Source organism: Rattus norvegicus, chromosome 3 (genome assembly GCF_036323735.1).
Source record: "Rattus norvegicus strain BN/NHsdMcwi chromosome 3, GRCr8, whole genome shotgun sequence".
Taxonomy (NCBI): domain Eukaryota; kingdom Metazoa; phylum Chordata; class Mammalia; order Rodentia; family Muridae; genus Rattus; species Rattus norvegicus.
In genome coordinates, this window is record NC_086021.1 from 175061917 (window position 1) to 175076535 (window position 14619).

The following is a 14619-nucleotide window of genomic DNA, read 5'->3' on the forward strand; positions in this document are numbered from 1 at the left end:
GCCTGCTAACTGTCCGCTTGGCGTTAATGATACACATAAACGAACACTTAGCGATACCTAACAACTAAGATGACGTTCTGGGCTAGGATACAGCTCAGTGTGTCCCCAATACAACACAAGGAATTTGAGTCCCAGCACTCAGGACTGCTCTCAGCTGTCTGTAACGCCAGCTCCAGGGGATCCAACGCCCCCTACTGGTCTCTGCAGGCACCAGGCACGCAAAGTGGTCCATAGACGTGCGTGCAGGCAGAACACCCCTTCGTACAAAATAAAACGTATAAAAGGAAAGAAAAAAGAGCCAGGCAATTGTGGTGTACACCTTTAATCCCAGAGGTCGGGAGGCAGAGGCAGGAGGATCTCTATGAGGTCAAGGCCAGCCAGCTCTACAGAGCAAGTCCCAGGACAGCAGGGGCTGCAAAAGAAAAGAAAAGAAAAGAAAAAAGTTAAAGAAAAACAAAGGGGAAAACACTTATAAATTCTTAACGCTGATTTCTCATTTAATGCCTGACTCAATTTTGTATCTCTCTGGCACATAGTAGGTTCTTTAAAAACACGGTAGAGCACGGTGGATCTTGCCCTGCAAGCCTGGTGTTGGGGACCACCTGGTGGAAGGGGGGGGGGAAGTTTACCTCTAATCTCTCTCCAAGCATGCTGTGGCCACCACTCCCCGACGTGCAAAGAAATGCAGTAAAAAGTTTGGTAAACCAATTGGGCGGCACACATCTCTAGCCCAGGAAAAGCAGAAGCTAGCCGGGGAAGCTGTCTAGGAAATTCCAGGCTACAGGGTGAGATCCTATCTCAAAAGACAAAACAAACAAAAAAAAAATAGAAAATCTTGTGAATGGCAATGAATGAACAAACTTTCAGGATTCCCAATTCCTTGACTTCTTTCTACTCAAAAGAAGCAGAAGTGGGCCGGAAGGGAGAAGTGAGAACAGGAGGGTGGGGGTGGGGCGCCTGCATTACAAAGGCAGCTGCTGCTGGATCGCTGTAAGCAAAACAAGACCCGGAAGGCTCCGGGAGAGAGCTGGGACCAGAGGCACTGGGATGTGGGCCACCCGAGAACTGGCTGTTCCCTTCAGTGACTGCAGCTCCAAGGAGAGAAACCCCAGGATAATGTGCACGGAGCTGACAGAAGCTGACAAAATGGGGAAGCACCCGCAGGGATGGAGGGACCCATCTGTAGACTTTAGGCCTTTCTGTCCTTGGTTCTTCCCACAGCTCAGCAGCCTCAGGAGCCTCTGGTCCCAGCTCAGGCCTCCTCCATCCTCACATCAGACACCAGGGAGTTGAAATCTCAGATAAAAAGGATAGTTGGGACAGTATACTCCACATTTACGCAGCTCCAATACCCCTCTGGGCCCATCAAACCCTACCCTGCAATGAAGCACTCTGCTTACCACAGTTTCTTGTCCCCTCTGCTTAGGAGAGGATGAGGCAACCAAGAAAATGACAAAATGACCCACCCAATTCTATTCTTACACACAGACTCCAGAAGGAGCTCAGTAAACCATGCTTTGCTCCTGGTCCTGCTGTCTGCACTCCCTGGATACCTGTCTCACTTCAGGTTTCTATTCCTGCAACAAATAGCATGACCAAAAGGTAAGTCGGGGAGGAAAGGGTTTATTCAGCTTACACTTCCACATTGCTATTCATCACCAAAGGAAGTCAGGGCAGGAACTCAAGCTCTATAGAAGCGGAGGCAGGAGCTTATAGGGGAGTGGGGGGTGGTTGCTGCTCGCTGGTTTGCCTGCTCACGGCTTGCTCAACCTGCTTTCTTACGTCACTCACAGAGGACCACCAGCCCCACCCACAATGGGCTGGGACCTCCCTCATTGATCACTAATTGAGAAAATACCCTACAGCTGGATTTCATGGAGGTGTTTCCTCATCCGAGGTTCCTTTTTCTCTGATGACACACAAGACAGGGTTTCCTTTGTGAGGTCTCTGTAGACCAGGCTGGCCTCAAACTCAGAGATCTGCCTTTGCCTCCAGAGTGCTAGAGTTAAAGGTGAGCACCACCACAGTCTTCTCCTGAATCCTGCTGAGCCCATTTTACAGAAGAGGAAAACTGAGGACGTGCCATTCCATTGGAAGACAAGAAATAAACTATCTGCATAGTGTCTGGGTCTCTCCTAATGACACTCTTTCAGTCTACGCCAGATGATGTAACTGTAGAATAAGTATTTCTCGGGGTTGGGGATTTAGCTCAGTGGTAGAGCGCTTGCCTAGGAAGCGCAAGGCCCTGGGTTCGGTCCCCAGCTCCAAAAAAAAAGAAAAGAAAAAAAAAAAAAAGAGTAAGTGTTTCTCTACAAACTTGTATGACAAAACTTTTCCTGGGGTGATACAACACACACATCTACTCACTCCAGACAGGGAGTCCATGACAGACCAAAATACATAAGTTCAACTCGGTCAACCCATGGGTTTTACTGGAGTTACATACAGGTGCAGAAATAACTCACAAAACAACAACAAAACAAAATAGCAGCCTCAGGACAGGACAGGGCAATGGTTTGCCTTTTATCCCAGCACTCAGGAGGCAGAGGCAGGTCTACATCACCAAGTGTCCACCCCAGCACAGGTGACAACTGGTCAAGCTGAGAACCTGGGGCACACTGCACAGCCTGCAGCCAGCTCGACCAGTCGGAGGGTGTCCTTTCCATCTGCCTCAGTTGGTCTAAACCTCTCCCAAGGGAACCCAGTGCCAGACTCCAGTCTAGCCTACTTCAGAGTCACCTCGGCTGTGCAGAGTTTGGGTTTTATGTTTGTTGTTCTTGTTTTGTTTGGTTGGGACAGGGTGTGGTGGTGTGAATAGGTTTGTCCCCTCTACCCCCAGACAAAAGTGCTTGAGTGCTTAGCCCATATCGAGAGTCACTGTTAGGAGGTGTGGCCTCGTTGGAGTGGGTGTGGCCTTCTTGGAGTGGGTGTGGCCTTCTTGGTTGAAGTGTGTCACTGTGGAGGCAGGCTTTGAGGTGTCCTGTGCTCAAGCTACACCCAGTGTGGCACGCTGTCCCCTTCTGCTGCCTGCAGATAAGGATGGACAAAGAACTCTCAGCAGCACCGTGTCAGCCTGCACACTGCCATGCTTCCCACCATGATGATGATGGGACTAAATCTCCAGAACTATAAGCCAGTCCCAATGAAATGTTTTCCTTTATAAGAGTTGCCTTTGTCATGGTGTCTCTTCACAGCAATAGAACCCAAAGTAAGACGCTGTATAGCCCTAGCTGGCCTGGAACTTGCCATGGAGATAGAGCAGGCTAAATTCAAACTCACCGTGTTGGCATCTGCTCCTAAGTGAAGTGCTGGCTTTAAAGTGTTAAAGGGTCTTGCTATGTAGCTCAGGGTGATATGGAACTCACTCACAGTAGCTGTCTTAGTTAAGGTTTTACTGCTGTGAACAGACACTAAGGCAAGTCTCATAAAGGACAACATTTAATTGGGGCTGGTTTACAGGTTCAGAGGTTCAGGCCATTATCATCAAGGTGGGAGCATGGCAGCATCCAGGCAGGCCTGGTGCAGGAGGAGCTGAGAGTTCTACACATTCATCTGAAGGCTGCTAGGAGAAGACTGGCTTCCAGGCATCTAGGGTGAAGGTCTTAAAGCCCAAGCCCACAGTGACTGACACACCTACTCCAACGAGGCCATGCCCACTCCAATGAGGCCACACCTACTCCAACAGGGCCACACCCACTCCAACAAGGCCACACCTTCTAATAGTGCCACTCCCTGTGCTAAGCATGTACAAATAAATCATCACAGTAGCCATTGCCAAGGATGACTTTGAACTTCAGGCTTTCCACTTCCACCTCTGAAATGCTAGGATGAAGCGGACTCCCCATCATACCCAGTGCATGCAAAACTGGACCTGGAAACCAGACCTTTGCCCACACTAGACAAACACTCTACCAACTGGGCCACATCCCCAGCTCTCGGCTGTCCTGGGCCTCCCAGTCTCCAAAGGAAGTTGCAGATACTTTGTAAACAGAATCCTGCCTCTCTACGTTGATCATTAGTGGCTCATCAGCCCACAGTAGGTCTACCAGGCTGCTCTTATAGGCTCATCAGCCCACAGTAGGTCTACCAGGCTGCTCTTATAGGCTCATCAGCCCACAGTAGGTCTTCCAGGCTGCCCTTATAGGCTCATCAGCCCACAGTAGGTCTTCCAGGCTGCCCTTATAGGCTCATCAGCCCACAGTAGGTCTACCAGGCTGCTCTTATAGGCTGTAAGTCAGAGCTCCGCTCTTTCTTTTTTCTTGATTTCTTTGTTGTTGTTGTTTTGTTTGTTTGTTTGTTTTATCAAGACAGGGTTTCTTTGTGTGTAGCCCTTACTGTCCTAGAACTCACTCTGGAGACCAGACTGGCCTTGAACTCACAGAGGTTCACCTGCACCTGCCTACACTTAATTTTAATTTTTTTTTAAAAAATTAATTTTTTTAGATCTATTTATGTGTCTGCGTTTGCCACCCGGGTGGGTTCCAGAAAGCAGGGCCTGCAGTTACCGATCCTTCTGCCCCTACCCCAACATGCTAGTATAAAAATCAGAGCTGAGGCTATGATAGCTAAGGACTCTACCAAGTGAGCCACGTGCCTAGCACTGGGGTCTGTCTTCTCTTTTAAGACTTATCAAGGGATGTGCATCACCAGTTCTAGCTAACAGATTTTATGTATGAGTATCTATATAAAGAAGTGAGCGTGGGCTGGAGAGATGGCTCAGCGGTTAAGAGCACTGATTGCTCTTCCAGAGGTCCCGAGTTCAAATCCCAGCAACCACATGGTGGCTCACGACCATCTGTAATGGGATGTGATGCCCTCTTCTGGTGTGTCTGAACACAGCTACAGTATACTTATATATAATAAATAAATCTTTAAAAAAAAAGGGGGGGTGGGGCTTTAGCTCAGTGGTAGAGCGCTTGCCTAGCAAGCGCAAGGCCCTGGGTTCGGTCCCCAGCTCCGAAAAAAAAAAAAAGAAAAAAAGAAAAAAAAAAAAAAGAAAAGGAAAGGGGCTGGGGATTTAGCTCGGTGGTAGAGCGCTTACCTAGGAAGCGCAAGGCCCTGGGTTCGGTCCCCAGCTCCGAAAAAAAGAACCAAAAAAAAAAAAAAAAAAAGAAAGAAAAGGAAAAAAAAAAAGTGAGTGCAGTTGCCTGTGGAGGCCAGAAGAGGGCGTCAGATTCCCCAGAGCTGGCATTATAAGCAGTTGTGAGCTACTGGTGTGGATGCTGGGAATTGAACTCAGGTCCCTTCCTGGAGCCATCTCTTCAGCTTCCTAGGGCTTTTGGGTTTGTCTATTTGTTTTATTTTGTGGGACAAGAGCTCATGTATCCCAGGCTGGCCTCCCGCTTGCTACGTAGCTGAAGATGAGCTGGAACTGACCCTCCCACCACCTCCATTTGCTTGAGATTGTAGGCTTGCTTGCACCACAGCACAGCACGGGGCTAGAACAGAGCTCTGGAAATGTCCCCAAAATCTCCTGTTCTCCTTTCCTTGACACTTTGTGGCCTATTCCAGTTTCTTTACAGTACACAGTCCCAATACTGGGTCCTCCCCATCACCACAGTTCACCTAACCAGAGTCATACAAAGGTTAGGGGTGAGGTCTTCCCTCCTCTGTGTGGCTGAGGGATGTAAATCCTGAAGACCCTAAGTGCGCCTCTGCTCTATGATTGGGGATGCCCTGGACATGATGGTGAGGAGCACCACTTGCCACCATCTGCCAGCTGAAAGTGAACCCCATTCCCAGGACCTCTAGACACTGCCCCAGGCCCCAGGAAGTACCCGTCCACCCCCTGCCCATTGTAATGCACTTCCCCAGGCACCTCCAACCCCCCCTGCATGTCTCATCCTGGTCTGGGCTCAACTGTCCCCTCCTGAAAGGCCTCTGCCCCCATAATTGTCATTGCTGCCTCACTCCCAGACTGTCCTAGTGGTGCCCCTCTCTCCTGCCCAGCAGCAGTTGACAGCTAGCAGGCCATCAGCACTCACCAGAACACAGGCTTCTGAAAGCCAACAGTTTGGTCTGGCTCCTATAATTCTTAGCTCTGGTGATTGATAACGGGGCTGGTACAGTAGGCACTCAATAAACAGGCCTCTGAGGAGTAGATAAATGCAGCCCTTGTGACTGAAACCGGAGTGGGAGAGCTTGACCCCGAGAGACTTGCTCTCAAGAGTGGTGGGAGTAAACAGACCAACAAATACACGAGTGGTAGAAGCAAAGGAGGCAGCTGTGTTCGCCCCTTAGGACCGCCCTAGTGGACAGAGAGACTTGAGAGAACAGCCAATGGGAGCATCTCGAGTGTGGAGGCTACAGTGTTTGAAACCAGGCTTACCAGCAAGAGCCTGTCCTTCCGTGGTCTGATGCAACTCCATAGTCCTCCCTCCCCATGGCCTGGGCTCTCCATGTGTCTGTCTTGGCCAAATTATCCAACTTGTGGCAACATTGGAGAGGTGAGGCCGGAGGATTGCAAGTAGAAAGTCAGCTTGGGCTACATAGCAATACCTTGTTTCAAAATTTCAGGGGGGAAAAAAATTCTTTTAAAAGGGATGCTGTGGTAGCTCACCCCTTTGGTCCCAGCACTTGGGAGGCAGAGGCAGGTGCAATCTCTGAGTTGAGGCCAGCCTGGTCTACAGAGTGAGTTCCAGGATAGCCAGGGCTACACAGAGAGACCCTGTCTGGAACACACCCCACCCCCCAAAAAAAACAATAAAACCCAAAGGAATTGTTCAGAGCTAAGCAATGGTGGTAACGCTTTTAATCTTAGCACTCAGGAGCAGAGGCTGGGGGATCTCTGTTCTAGGACAGCCTGGACTACAGAGCGATTCCAGGACATCCTGGGCCACACAGAGAAACCCTGTCACAAAAAAAGCAACCCCTAAATAAATAGGATTTTCTGCTGGAGAGAGAGGTGAGTGGGTAAGAGAGCGTGCTGCTCTTCCAGATCTGCACTCAGTTCCCAGGATGACATCCAAATCCTGGGGACCTGATGGCAGGCACCTACATGTAAACATTGCTTAATGCCACACCACGAGGAGGAGAGGACTGTGTCTAAGCTTGTAAGCTAAGAAGGGTCAGGCCTGGTTAGTACTCAGATGGGAGATGTTCCCATCCACACCCAATCTGCCATAAGTAAAAATAAACATTACACATAAATAAGCAGGAGAGGTATTTCCATCGGCTGGGACCTGTCCAGCCCCATTTTAACTGAATTACTTCTATAAAGACTCTCTTTCCAAACGAGGTCATTCCTTGTTTCCTGTGCAGAGGAGGGTTAGGAATGTCAGTGCTAGGAATCGAACCCAGGTCCTCTGGATGACCATGACCATGACCAGCCAATGCTTAAACTGCTGAGTCCTCTCTACAGCCCTATATCTATTGCTCTCGCAGAAAATCCAGGTTTGGACTGCTCTTCCAAAGGTCCTGAGTTCAATTCCCAACAACCACATGGTGGCTCACAACCATCTGTAATGGGATCTGATGCCCTCTTCCGGTGTGTCTGAAGACAGCTAAAGTGTGCTCATAAACAGAAAACAAACAAACAAACAAACAAATAAATAAATAAATAAATAAATAAATAAATAAATCCAGGTTTGGTTTTCAGCATACAGAGAGGCTTACAACTCTCTGAAACTCCAATTCCAGGGGCTCTGAGGACACTAGGATTATATGTGGTACACGTACATAGGACGCATGCAGGCAAAACACACATATACATTAAGCAAACAAAAGCAAAGAAAAGGCAAGGACTGAGGCTGTCTGCTTGCTAAAAGCACCCTGGCCGCCACTCCCTCTTCCAGACGAACCAATTTGGGTTCCTAACACCTATATTAGACAGCTTAACATGCTTAACTCCAGCTCAGGCAGATCTCATGACCTCTGTTAGCCTCCAAGGGCAGCACACACACACACACACACACACACACACACACACAGACACACACACACGAGCACATACCCATGTGACATGCACGTGCACACACTCGGCATACACTCATACATGCACAGAGATTAAAAACAAATCATGAAACTACAAAAAACAAGGGCTGGAGAGATAGCTTAGCTGGTCATGAGTGTGTGCATTAACAACATGGACCTATGTTCACCCTCAGAAGTCCTGTGAAAGTCTGCACTGGGGAGGTAGAAGCAAGAGGATGTCTGGGAGTTCAAGGCTAGCCTGGTCTACATAGTGAGTTAGAAGCCAGCCAGGGCTACACAGTGAGCTTTCCAAAAAAAAGAAAAAATAAGTGGGGTGGGGTGGGGTATCCAGACAACTGTGGTTGACTTCCAGCTAGCCAGCCTTCACAGACAGACGCACATACACGTACGCTTGCACACATACACACAAGAGCGTTTGTTTTCATTTCGGACAAGAAATTCCTGGAGGCTCTCGGCAGAGAAGACAGGGAGGAGGAAATGCTTAGCTGTCTTAGATGGCTGAATCTGGACTAAAAAGAGCCAGAACAGGTTGCAGGGACCAGTGGGGGTGGGGAGCCCAACTAGAACCTGGAACGTTCCAGGTCTGAAATGAACAGACCTTAGGCTAAGGTGGGACACATGAAGATGGCCAGAACTGATGGGCTCTGGATCATTTAGAAGTCAGACTGACAGGCTGGAGAGATGGCTCAGCGGTTAAGAGCACCCGACTACTCTTCCAGAGGTCCTGAGTTCAATTCCCAGCAACCACATGGTGGCTCACAACCATCTGTAAAGAGATCCGATGCCCTCTTCTGGTGTATCTGAAGATAGTTACAGTGTACTTATACATAATAAATTAATAAATCTTTAAAAAAAAAAAAGAAGTCAGACTGACAGGGTTGGGGGAGGGAGAGGCAGAAGAGACAAGGTGCCTTCTGAGGTCCTCTGCTCTCTGGAAGTCACTGATGGGAACTTACGTTGGTGCCGGGTGACACAGGGATGGGGGGGCGGGGGTGCTGCTAACATCTGGTGGATATATGGGGGTGGTGACATCACCCCCAACTGGGAGCATAGTGAGACTCACTTCAGATGCCAGTCCATGAGGCTCTCCAGGGCTTAGATGAAATACACATGGTTCAAACCGGTTAGAACCTGCATGATGACACATGCCTGTCATCCCACTAGAGGCAGGCAGATTTGTGAGTTTGGGGCCAGCATGGTCTACAGAGCAAGTTCCAGGGCAGTCAGGGCTACACAGAGAAAGCCTGTTTTTGGGTGTGGGGAGAGATGAGACAGGGGCGGGAGGGAGTGGCTGGGACCTCCCCCCCCCCCCCCCCCCGTTAAGAGAACTAGGCTAGAGGGACACCTGTCTGCCCCGGGGTGGGAGGTAGGGGGAGGGTTTGAAGGAAGGAGTTATTAGCCAAATCAAGGCTCCAGAAAGATCATGTTGGCCAAAGCCTGAGAACCGACCAGTTAGCCATGGTCACAGGTGAGTGTCCAATGACAACCTCAGAAGATGGCCACTTCAGGTCACCACAGGAAGGTCATAGGAGAAGAGTTTGTGCTTGGCTGGGGCATCTTCAGATGGGACTTTGAGTAGGTTCCTGCCCGCCCTCCGTGACTCCCACACTATTCAGGGTGGATGAGCTCATGGGGGATGAACTGTGAAATGCTTTTTAAGGACCCTGGTGACAGTTGTTCCCGGAGCATTTATGTAAAAACGCCTCCAGTGACATATGGGTTCCTAAGGCCACGAAGCTTCTGCTAGCACTTGCCTTGGAACAGAGGGAGGGAGGGCTCCTAACTTCTGGAGCCCTGCTAGAAGGTGGTGGGGTGGGAGGGAGAGGGAGCGCTCCAGGAATTGACCACTTCCCAACAAAGACAGGCAGATAGATAGCCTGGTAGTCAGAAAACAGCTAGGCAAATGCTGGAGTCAGAGAGATGGAGGCTGGCAGAGATGGTTAGAAGTGCAACCCCAGTGGTGGAGCTGAGGTTGGCACGAGCCTCGAACCCCAGCCTTTGGTCAACTGAGGCCCAAGAGGCAAAATCAGCTGCAGGAAAAGTCTGAGTGCAGCCTGGGCTACAGGAGACAAATGAGACAATGTGTCTGTCCATCCGTCTGTCCTTTCTTCCTTTTTTTTTTTTTTTTCTTTTGTCCTTCTTAAGAGAGTGCTGCCATGCAGTGGTGATGTTCACCTGCAATCCCAGCCCTCAGAAGTTAGGGGTAGGCAGAGCTCCAAGTTCGAGGCCAGCCTGATCTACAGAGGGAGTTCCAGGCTAGCCAGGGCTACACAGAGAAACCCTGTCTCAAAACAAAGGAATAAATAATCTAAATAAATAAAGGAAGAAAAAGTGTTGAGTGGTCCGGTCTTCAACCGGAAGCCTGTATGAGGAGCTGTGGTTAGCATGGGTGTCTGAGGGAGGGATGGAGTGATACAAAGTAATTTTGTTTAGGGTGATGAACAACCTTATTCTCCAGCAGCCTTTCTGAAACAAAACTTGCCAGAATCCCTGCGCAGAGGCGAAGACAGCCAGACTGACACAGCTGGTTCTGCCTTCTCTGGAGACCACAGAAGTACCCGAACACTTCCTGGAAAGAGCCCAAACTCACACTTCTGTGGCTCACTCAGCATCCTGGTAAACAACGTACTCGGGGATCAGTGAGAAGGCCACACACATGTCTGTGAACCCACAACTCAGGAGACTGAGGCAGGTTTGGGATATAACAGAACTAGCAACCATGTCTTTTCTTTTCTTTCCTTTTTTTTTTTTTTTTCTCTCTCTCTTTTTTTTTTTTTTTTTTTTTTTTTTGGAGCTGGGGACTGAACCCAGGGCCTTGAGCTTGCTAGGCAAGCGCTCTACCACTGAGCTAAATCCCCAACCCTAACCTTGTCTTTTCTATGCAGTGCTGGGGAACTGACCCAGAGTCTCCATGCTGAGCTACATCCCAAAACAAACAAACAAGTAAACACATGGAGAAAACGGTTTTTAGGGTCAATGAGAGAACTCCATGACTGCCCTGACTTGCTGCTGAGTCTAAGGGCCTACATTTGATGTCTGGGTTCACGGTAGAAGCAGAGAAGGGACTTCTAAAATTCTCCTCTGCCCTTAACACGTGTACAAAGAAAAAAGTACTCAAAACAAGGAGGTTTTTGTGGGGTTTTTTTTTTTTTTTTAAAGGACTGTCTTTTAAGCAGCTGATTGGTGGAATGTTTGCCTACATGGATGAGGCCCTGGGTTCAGCCTCCATCCAGATCCATAAAAACCAGACGAGGTGGCAAACCTGTATGGGCACACCTGTATGTCAATACTTCAGTGGAGGCAGTAGGTTCAAGAGTTCGAGGCCACCCTCAGCTACTTGGTGATTTTGAGACGAGCCTGGACATGAAACCCTGTCTCAAGATAAGAAAAGAAAAAGAAAGGAGGGCTGGAGAGATGGCTCAGAGGTTAAAAGCACTGTCTGCTCTTCCAGAGGTCCTGAGTTCAATTCCCAGCAACTACATGGTGGCTCACAACCACCTATAATCAGGTCTGGTGCCCTCTTCTGGCCTGTAGTTGCATACATGCAGGCAGAAAGCTGTATGATGTATACATAATAAATAAATGTTTTTAAAAAGAAAGAAAGAAAAAGGAAAGGAAAAAAGAGAGAAAATGTCTCTTTCAAAGGTCGAGAATCTAGCTAAATGGTAGAACATTCTACCTCAAAAGCACCAAACCCTGGGTTCAGTCCCAAATATGGTTAAGAAAAACTCACTTTAAGATCATTGCTGGGGGTTGGGGATTTAGCCCAGTGGTAGAGCGCTTGCCTAGCAAGCGCAAGGCCCTGGGTTCGGTCCCCAGCTCCGAAAGATCATTGCTGGGTGCTGGAGAGATGGCTCAGCGGTTAAGAGCACTGACTGTTCTTCTTGAGGTCCTGAGTTCAAATCCCAGCAACCACATGGTGGCTCACGACCATCTGTAATGGGATGTGATGCCCTCTTCTGGTGTGTCTGAAGACAGTGTACTCATAAATAAATAAATAAATAAATAAATCTTTTTTAAAAAAGACTATTGCTGGGGTTGGGGATTTAGCTCAGTGGTAGAGCGCTTGCCTAGGAAGCACAAGGCCCTGGGTTCGGTCCCCAGCTCCGGAAAAAAAAAAAAAAAAAAAAAAGAACCAAAAAAAAAAAAAAAAAAAAAAAAGACTATTGCTGTGTCTACCAGACAAAGCTATTGTGACTTAGGGCTCTCTGCCAGCTCCAACCAGTTTCCTACCTGTTCAGACTGGTTTGAAAGCTACCCACTTAAAGTCCTAAGTCTGAGGAAGACAAGTATCTATAGTCTGGCTCACATCTGGGGTACACAGTACTGTGCCAACAGATGTTTCTGCTTGAATAACAAGTTTTTCTGGTGACTACTCTGGGCATCTAAAGCCAATGCTGGACTCTCCCTGCCCCTCCCTCTTTAAACAGCAATTTTGCTTTTATTTCATTAGAATGAATCTAATACCAGATAGAGAAAAAAAACATAAGGGTGGATCTTTTTATAAAGACTTATTTATTTATTTATTATATATAGATATATATACATACATTGTAGTTGTCTTCAGACACACCAGAGGAGGGCACCAGATCTCATTACAGATGGTTGTGAGCCACTAGGAGTTGCCTGGATTTGAACTCGTGACCTCTGGAAGAACAGCCAGTGCTCTTAACCACGGAGCCATCTCTCCAGCTCTTATTCTTACCTTTTATTTTGTGTGTGTTTAGGGAGTGTAGACATAGACCCCTGCATATGTGTACAGTCAGCAGTTTTCTCTAGGTTTCTTCCTTGTTCTCACTGAAGCTCATCTGGTTTGCCAGTGAGCTCGATCCTGAGACCTAGAACTTCTGCTCTTCCTGCCTCTGTGTCGTTGAGTGCTGATTAAACAATTAAACACATTCAAACAAGTGTGCCACCATGCTTTTTCCTGGGGTGCTGGGGCTCAACTTCAGGGCTTTGTGCATGCTAGGTAAGCCCTCTACCAGCTGAGCTACAAACCCCCCCTTTTTTTTTAAAGATTTATTTATTTACTTTATATATATGGTTGCTGGGAATTGAACTCAGGACCTCTGGAAGAGCAGTCACCCTCCAGCCCTTGTGTTTTTTGAGACAGGGTTTCTCTGTAGCTCTGGCTGTCCTTGAACTCAATCTGTAGAGCAGGCTGGCCTTGAACTCACAGCGATCTGCCTGCCTCTGCCTCTGGAGAGCTGGGATTAAAAGTATGCAGCAGGGGTTAGGGATTTAGCTCAGTGGTAGAGCGCTTGCCTAGCAAGTGCAAGGTCCTGGGTTCAGTCCTCAGCTCCGGAAAAAGGAAAAAAAAAAAGTATGCAGCACCACCACTGCCCAGGTGACTTTTTAGTGGTATTATTCATCATCATCATCATCACCATCATTATCATTATTACTATTTTGGACCTGACACAGTAGCTCAGTTCTTGTAGAGGACTGGACTTTGGTTCCCAGGAGCCACTTTGAGACATTTACAAGAGCTTGTTATTTCAGTTTGTCGGGGGAGTGTTGGGGGAGGACGTGAAGGGTGGGAGTGGGGAACCTGGTGACCTCCTCTGGCCCCTTTGAGCAATGCATTCACAGGAACATGGCTTTCTGTGTACAGGGAGGAGCCTCCTGAATGAGTTCTTGGGCCAGAGAGCTCTTCCATGACGTATGTTCTAGTTAACTTTTATTCTCTGAGGTAATTGATGTCTAAGAGGCCTTACTGCCCTGGTCTGCAAACCTAGGCATAGTCCTGGAAGCTTCTGGCCTCCGTACAATCTAACGTAGGCCTAGACTGCTCTCAGCCTGACACTTGCTGCTGAGTAAGCTCACCCTTTCTTGTTCTTCCTGAGCTCTGGCTGCTGACTTAACACAGCTGCTCTGACGCGGGCTCCTCCCCAAGCGGACTAATTCAGTCTGGCTCCGCTCAGCTTCTCCCGAATTGCTCTACTGGTTCATTTTTCCTCTCTTCTCATGGGAGTTGGGCCAATCGTATCCTGTCAAATCTTTTTGGATTTGTCACCTTGTCTGCCACTCAATAAGATAAGTTATCACTTTCTTTTTTTTTTTTTTTTTTTTTTTTTGGCTCTTTTTCTCGGAGCTGGGAACCGAACCCAGGGCCCTGCGCTTCCTAGGCAAGCGCTCTACCACTGAGCTAAATCCCCAACCCCCAAGTTATCACTTTCAAACACGGGTGCTTCCTTCTGCAAACTAATGCTACCTTCATTGTTTGGGATTAAAGGCACAAGCTAAGGACGTATCTATGCCAGCCAGAGGGATTAAAGGTGTGGGCTAATGGGGGTGGGGGCTACAGAACAAGTAAAAATAGGCATTTTCAGTAAATAACACAATCTTGAGGTTCACAGTGTGACCAGATATCCTGCAATAGACCTGTCTCAAAGTCAGAAGCAGAAGACAGAACACACCAGCTCTTCTGCACTTCTCCCAGTTTCTTTCAACTCATAAGGCTCAGAATTGGGTTGGAGAGTTGGCTCAGCATTGCCAGACATAGCGACCCATGACTTTAATCCCAGCACTGGGAGGTAGAGGCAGACAGGCAGGCGGATCTCAAGTCACACAGAGAAACCCTGTCTTGGGAAAAGAAAAAAAAAAAAAAAAAAGCTACTCTGCTCTTGCAGAGGACCAGATTTCAGATCCCAGCACCCACCTGAGACTCACAACCAGCCATAACAC

General features: G+C 48.2%; 1 long non-coding RNA gene across 1 annotated transcript; it reads right to left on the minus strand.

Annotated features, from left to right (window-relative positions):
- Positions 1 to 307: 307 nt before the first annotated feature.
- LOC120101928 (uncharacterized) lies at positions 308 to 2457 on the minus strand. Its single transcript, XR_005502979.2, has 3 exons — positions 1637 to 2457; positions 630 to 793; positions 308 to 412 (listed from the first exon to the last, which is right to left on the minus strand). It is a non-coding gene; the product is annotated as an uncharacterized LOC120101928 (long non-coding RNA).
- Positions 2458 to 14619: the final 12162 nt, after the last annotated feature.